This window comes from Arachis hypogaea, chromosome 3, assembly GCF_003086295.3.
Source record: "Arachis hypogaea cultivar Tifrunner chromosome 3, arahy.Tifrunner.gnm2.J5K5, whole genome shotgun sequence".
In the NCBI taxonomy this organism is placed as follows: domain Eukaryota; kingdom Viridiplantae; phylum Streptophyta; class Magnoliopsida; order Fabales; family Fabaceae; genus Arachis; species Arachis hypogaea.
In genome coordinates, this window is record NC_092038.1 from 112,365,427 (window position 1) to 112,371,049 (window position 5,623).

Below are 5,623 nucleotides of genomic sequence, written 5' to 3' on the forward strand. Positions count from 1 at the left end.
AGGTATTCTGTTCATAATTCTCTATCTGTTGCTGAGAAGATGATGGATAAGGCTTGAGATTGCTGAGCCTATTTCTTCCACCATTATTAAAGCCTTGTTGAGGCTTTTGTTGATCCTTCCATGAGAAATTTTGATGATTTCTCCATGATGAATTATAGGTGTTTCCATAAGGTTCACTCATATAATTTACTTCTGCTATTGCAGGGTTCTCAAGATCATAAGCTCCTTCTTCAGAAGATGCCTCTTTAGTACTGTTGGATGCATTTTGCCATCCATTCAGACTTTGAGAAATCATGTTGACTTGCTGAGTCAATATTTTGTTCTGAGCCAAAATGGCATTCAGATTCAAGAACTCCCTTCCTTTGAGGCGTCCCATTATTCACGGAATTCCTCTCAGAAGTGTACATGAACTGGTTATTTGCAACCATGTCCATAAGTTCTTGAGCTTCTGCAGGCGTTTTCTTTAGGTGAATGGATCCATCTGCAGAATGGTCCAATGATATCTTAGAGAACTCAGATAGACCATAATAGAATATATCTATCATGGTCCATTCTGAAAACATGTCAGAAGGACATCTTTTGGTCATCTGTTTGTATCTTTCCCAAGCTTCATAGATGGATTCACCATCTTTTTGTTTGAAGGTCTGAACATCAACTCTAAGCTTGCTCAGCTTTTGAAGAGGAAAGAACTTAGCCAAGAAGGCCGTGACCAGCTTATCCCAGGAGTCCAAGCTATCTTTAGGTTGAGAGTCCAACCATGCTCTAGTTCTGTCTCTTATAGCAAAAGGGAAAAGCATGAGCCTGTAGACTTCAGGATCTACTCCATTAGTCTTAAAAGTCTCACAGATCTGCAAGAATTCAGTTAAAAACTGGTAGGGATCTTTTGATGGAAGTCCATGAAACTTGCAGTTCTGTTGCATTAGAGCAACTAGTTGAGGTTTCAGCTCAAAATTGTTTGTTCCAATGGCAGGAATTGAGATGCTTCTTCCATCAAACTTGGAAGTAGGTGTAGTATAATCGCCAAGCATCCTTCTTGCGTTATTGTTGTTGGGTTCGGCTGCCATCTCCTTTTCTTGTTCGAAAATTTCAGCAATGTTGTCTCTGGATTGTTGTAATTTAGCTTCTCTTAGTTTCCTCTTCAGAGTCCTTTCAGGTTCTGGATCAGCTTCAACAAGAATGTCTTTTCCTTGTTCCTGCTCATATGAAAGAGAAGAGAACAGAAAAAGAAGAGAGATCCTCTATGTCACAGTAAAGAGGTTCCTTATTATTAGTAGAAGAAGAAAGGGGATAAAGAAAGGAGAATCCAAACACAAGGGTGAGGATAAGGGCAGTGATTTGAGATGAAGAAAAGTGTTAGTAAATGAATGAATATATAGAATAATATGAGAGAGGGAGAAATTTTCGAAAATAAATTTAAAAAAGGAGTTAAATGATTTTCGAAAAATAAAGATAAGAAATAAAATTAAAATTAAAATTTAAAACAATTAATTAATTAAAGAAAGAAATTTTGAAAAAGAGGGAGGTATTTTCGAAAATTAGAGAGAGAAAAGTTGTTAGGTGGTTTTGAAAAAGATAAGAAACAAACAAAAAGTTAATTAGTTAGTTGAAAAAGATTTCAAAAGATAAGAAGATAAGAAGTTAGAAAAGATATTTTAAAATCAAATTTAAAAAAAAGATAAAATTTTGAAAAAAAATATGATATAAAAGATAAAATGAAAAGATATGATTAAAAAGATATGGTTAGAAAAGATTTAATTTTTAAAATTAAAATTAATTACTTAACTAAAAAAAAACTAAAAGATATGATTCTAGAATTTAAAGATTGAACCTTTCTTAACAAGAAAGTAACAAACTTCAAATTTTTGAATCAATCATATTAATTGTTAGCATAATTTTCGAAAATAAAGATAAAACTAAGAAAAAGATTTTTGAAAAATATTTTAAAACATTAAATTTTCGAAAATTAAATAAAAAATGAAAAAGATTTGATTTTTGAAAAAGATTTTGAAAAGATAAGATTTTTAAAATTGAAAATTTGACTTGACTTACAAGAAACAACTAAATTTAAAATTTTTTTGACTAAGTCAACCCAAATTTTCGAAATTTTGAGAGAAAAAAGAAGGAAAAGATATTTTTTTATTTTTGAATTTTTTTATTATGAGAGAGAAAAACAACAAAAATGACTCACAACATAAAAATTATGAATCAAAACACATGATGCATGCAAGAACACTATGAATGTCAAGATGAACACTAAGAACACTTTGAAGATCATGATGAACATCAAGAACATATTTTTTGAAAAATTTTTGATGTAAAGAAAACATGCAAGACACCAAACTTAGAAATCTTTAATGCTTAGACAATATGAATGCAAAGATGCACATGAAAAACAATAAAAGATACAAAACAAGATAACATTAAGATCAAACAAGAAGACTTACCAAGAACAACTTGAAGATCATGAAGAACACTATGAATGCATGAATTTTCGAAAAATGCAAGGACAAGATAAATATGCAATTGACACCAAACTTAAAACATGACACAAAACTCAAACAAGAACACAATATTTTTGGTTTTTATGATTTTATGATTTTTTTGTATTTTCTTTTATTTTTTTCGAAAAAACATATAGGAAAAGAAATTAAGAGATTCAAAAATTTTTAATAAGAAAATCCAGGAATCTTTCAATGTTAGTCTAAAGCTCCAATCCAAGGGTTGGGCACGGCTTAATAGCCAGCCAGCTTTAGAAGATATAAATCAGGCATGCAACAGCTGATATTTCATCCAACTCCATATACATACCCGTTATGTTGACAAGTGGAAGCCTCAATCCAAAAGGATTTGGATATGGCTTTACAGCCAGTCAGGCTTCAACATGTTACTATAAAACTCTAGAATTCATTCTTAAAAATTTTGGAATAATTTTTGAAAACAAAGGGAAAAACTTTGAAAAATATTTTTGAAAATTTTTTGAAAAGAAAATAAAAAGAAAATTACCTAATCTGAGCAACAAGATGAACCGTCAGTTGTCCAAAATCGAACAATCCCCGCCAATGGCGCCAAAAACATGGTGCTGTTGCCGGATCAAAAAAAGTTGGCACTGTGGTTGCACGTAATTGTAATTCGAACAATCCCCGACAACGACGCCAAAAACTTGGTGCACGAAATTGTGATCATCAACAATGGTACCAAAAACTTGGTAGCACTCTCAAACGTGAATCACACTTAGTCACAACTTTGCACAACTAACCAGCAAGTGCACTGGGTCATCCAAGTAATACCTTACGTGAGTAAGGGTCGATCCCACGGAGATTGTTGGTATGAAGCAAGCTATGGTCATGTTGTAAATCTCAATTAGGAGGATAATAAATGTTATGGAGTTTTCGAATAGTAAAAAAAGCAGAAAATAAAGATAGAGTTACTCATGTAATTCAATGGTGGGAATTTCAGATAAGTGTATGGAGATGCTTGTCCCTGTTGGATCTCTGCTTTCCTACTGCCTTCCTTCAATCTTTCTATACCTTTCCATGGCAAGCTATATGTAGGGCATCACCATTGTTAATGGCTAAATCTCATCCTCTCAGTGAAAAAGGTCCAAATGCTCTGTCACGGCACGGCTAATCATCTGTCGGTTCTCGATCATGTTGGAATAGAATCAGATTCTTTCGCGTTTGTCATCACGCCCAACAATCGCAAGTTTGAAGCTCGTCACAGTCATTCAATCCCTGAATCCTACTCGGAATACAACAGATAAGGTTTAGACTTTCTGGATTCTCATGAATACCGCCATCAATCTAGCTTATACCACGAAGATTCTAATTAAGGAATCCAAGAGATATGCGCCTAGTCTGAGGTAGAACGGAAGTGGTTGCCAGTCACGTGTTCATAGGTGAGAATGATGATGAGTGTCACGAATCATCAAATTCATCATGTTGAAGTGCAACGAATATCTTAGAATAGGAATAGATGAATTGAATAGAAAATAGTAGTAATTGCATTAAAACTTGAGGTATAGCAGAGCTCCACACCCTTAATCTATAGTGTGTAGAAACTCCACCGTTGAAAATACATAAGTGATGAAGGTTCAGGCATGGTCGAATGGCCAGCCCCCAAACGTGATCAGAGGTCCGAATGGTCAAAATACCTTACAATCAAAGACCTTACAATCAAAAGACACTGAATACAATAGTAAAAAGTCCTATTTATACTAGACTAGCTACTAGGGTTTACAAAAGTAAGTAATTGATGCAGAAATCCACTTCTGGGGCCCACTTGGTGTGTGCTTGGGCTGAGCTTGAGCTTTACACGAGCTGAGGCTTATTTTGGAGTTGAACGCCAAGTTGTAACGTGTTTTTGGCATTCAACTCTGGTTCGTGACGTGTTTCTGGCGTTTGACTCCAGAATGCAGCATAGAACTGCGTTGAGCACCAGTTTACGTCATCTAATCTCGAATAAAGTATAAACTATTATATATTATTGGAAAGCTCTGGATGTCTACTTTTCAACGCCGTTGAGAGTGCCCCATTTGAAGTTCTGTAGCTCCAGTAAATCCATTTCGAGTGCAGGGAGGTCAGAATCCAACAACATCAGCAGTCCTTTGTCAGCCTTTTATCAGAGTTTTGCTCAGGTCCCTCAATTTCAGCCAGAAATTACTTGAAATTATAGAAAAACACAAAAACTCATAGTAAAGTCCAGAAATTTGAATTTAGCATAAAAAATAATGAAAACATCCCTAAAAGTAGCTAGATCCTACTAAAAACTACCTAAAAATAATGCCAAAAAGCGTATAAATTATCCGCTCATCATCAACCGATTGAGAAACAAAGATCCTTGGAGATTCAAGGATGAATACAAGCATAAGCCACCAAGACAAAGAGCTTCCCAAATGTCCAACTTAAGGACTTAAAATAAAAGTGCTAGGTGGGAGACACCCCACCATGGTAAACTCTTTCCACTCTTTTTTAGCTTTGATTAATAAGTGATTTGAGTTACCATTGTAGGTAGCTTTTTGATGCGTGAGCATCTTTCCTATCTTTTCCTAGTGATTAATTATTTTTTAGCCACTATGGATGCTACTTTGAGTCGTGTACAATTCTGTTTATTTTAGGTAGCATTCGAATGGATTCGACGGAGTTTCCGCAGAGAAAGAGAAGAAGACGAATGATGTTCTCAACCCTGACCTCTCTACACTCAAACATGAATATCTCAAGCTATAGAGGTCCAATGGACGTGATTCTAATGGTGTTGGATGCCAACTTCTAGAGCTTTCCAACGATATATAATAGTCTATACTTCTAGATTCTAATGGTGTTGGATGCTAACTTCTTCTCAAGTTAGGCGCCAAGCATAACAACAACACACAACGTAGCACTCCATTCTTCAAGTTAGGCGCCCAAATCTTCAAGTAAGGTGCACCATGTGAGTTCAACACGCCAAAACTCCCAGCATTCCTCACGTAAGGCACAGTTATTCCCCAAGTTAGGCGTGGATCCTAGTGAAGCCAAGTGGTCCCCACGCTTACAAGGTTCACATGGATTGTTAATTAATTCTGAATTAAATTTAAATTTTATTTTAAAATAGGAAAAGATATTATTTTAATTTTAGAAAATAGATTTTA

General features: G+C 34.8%; 1 non-coding gene across 1 annotated transcript; it reads left to right on the top strand.

Moving 5' to 3' along the window:
* Positions 1-561: 561 nt before the first annotated feature.
* LOC112793744 (small nucleolar RNA R71) lies at positions 562-665 on the top strand. Its single transcript, XR_003198441.1, has one exon. It is a non-coding gene; the product is annotated as a small nucleolar RNA R71 (small nucleolar RNA).
* The last annotated feature ends 4,958 nt before the right edge of the window (positions 666-5,623 follow it).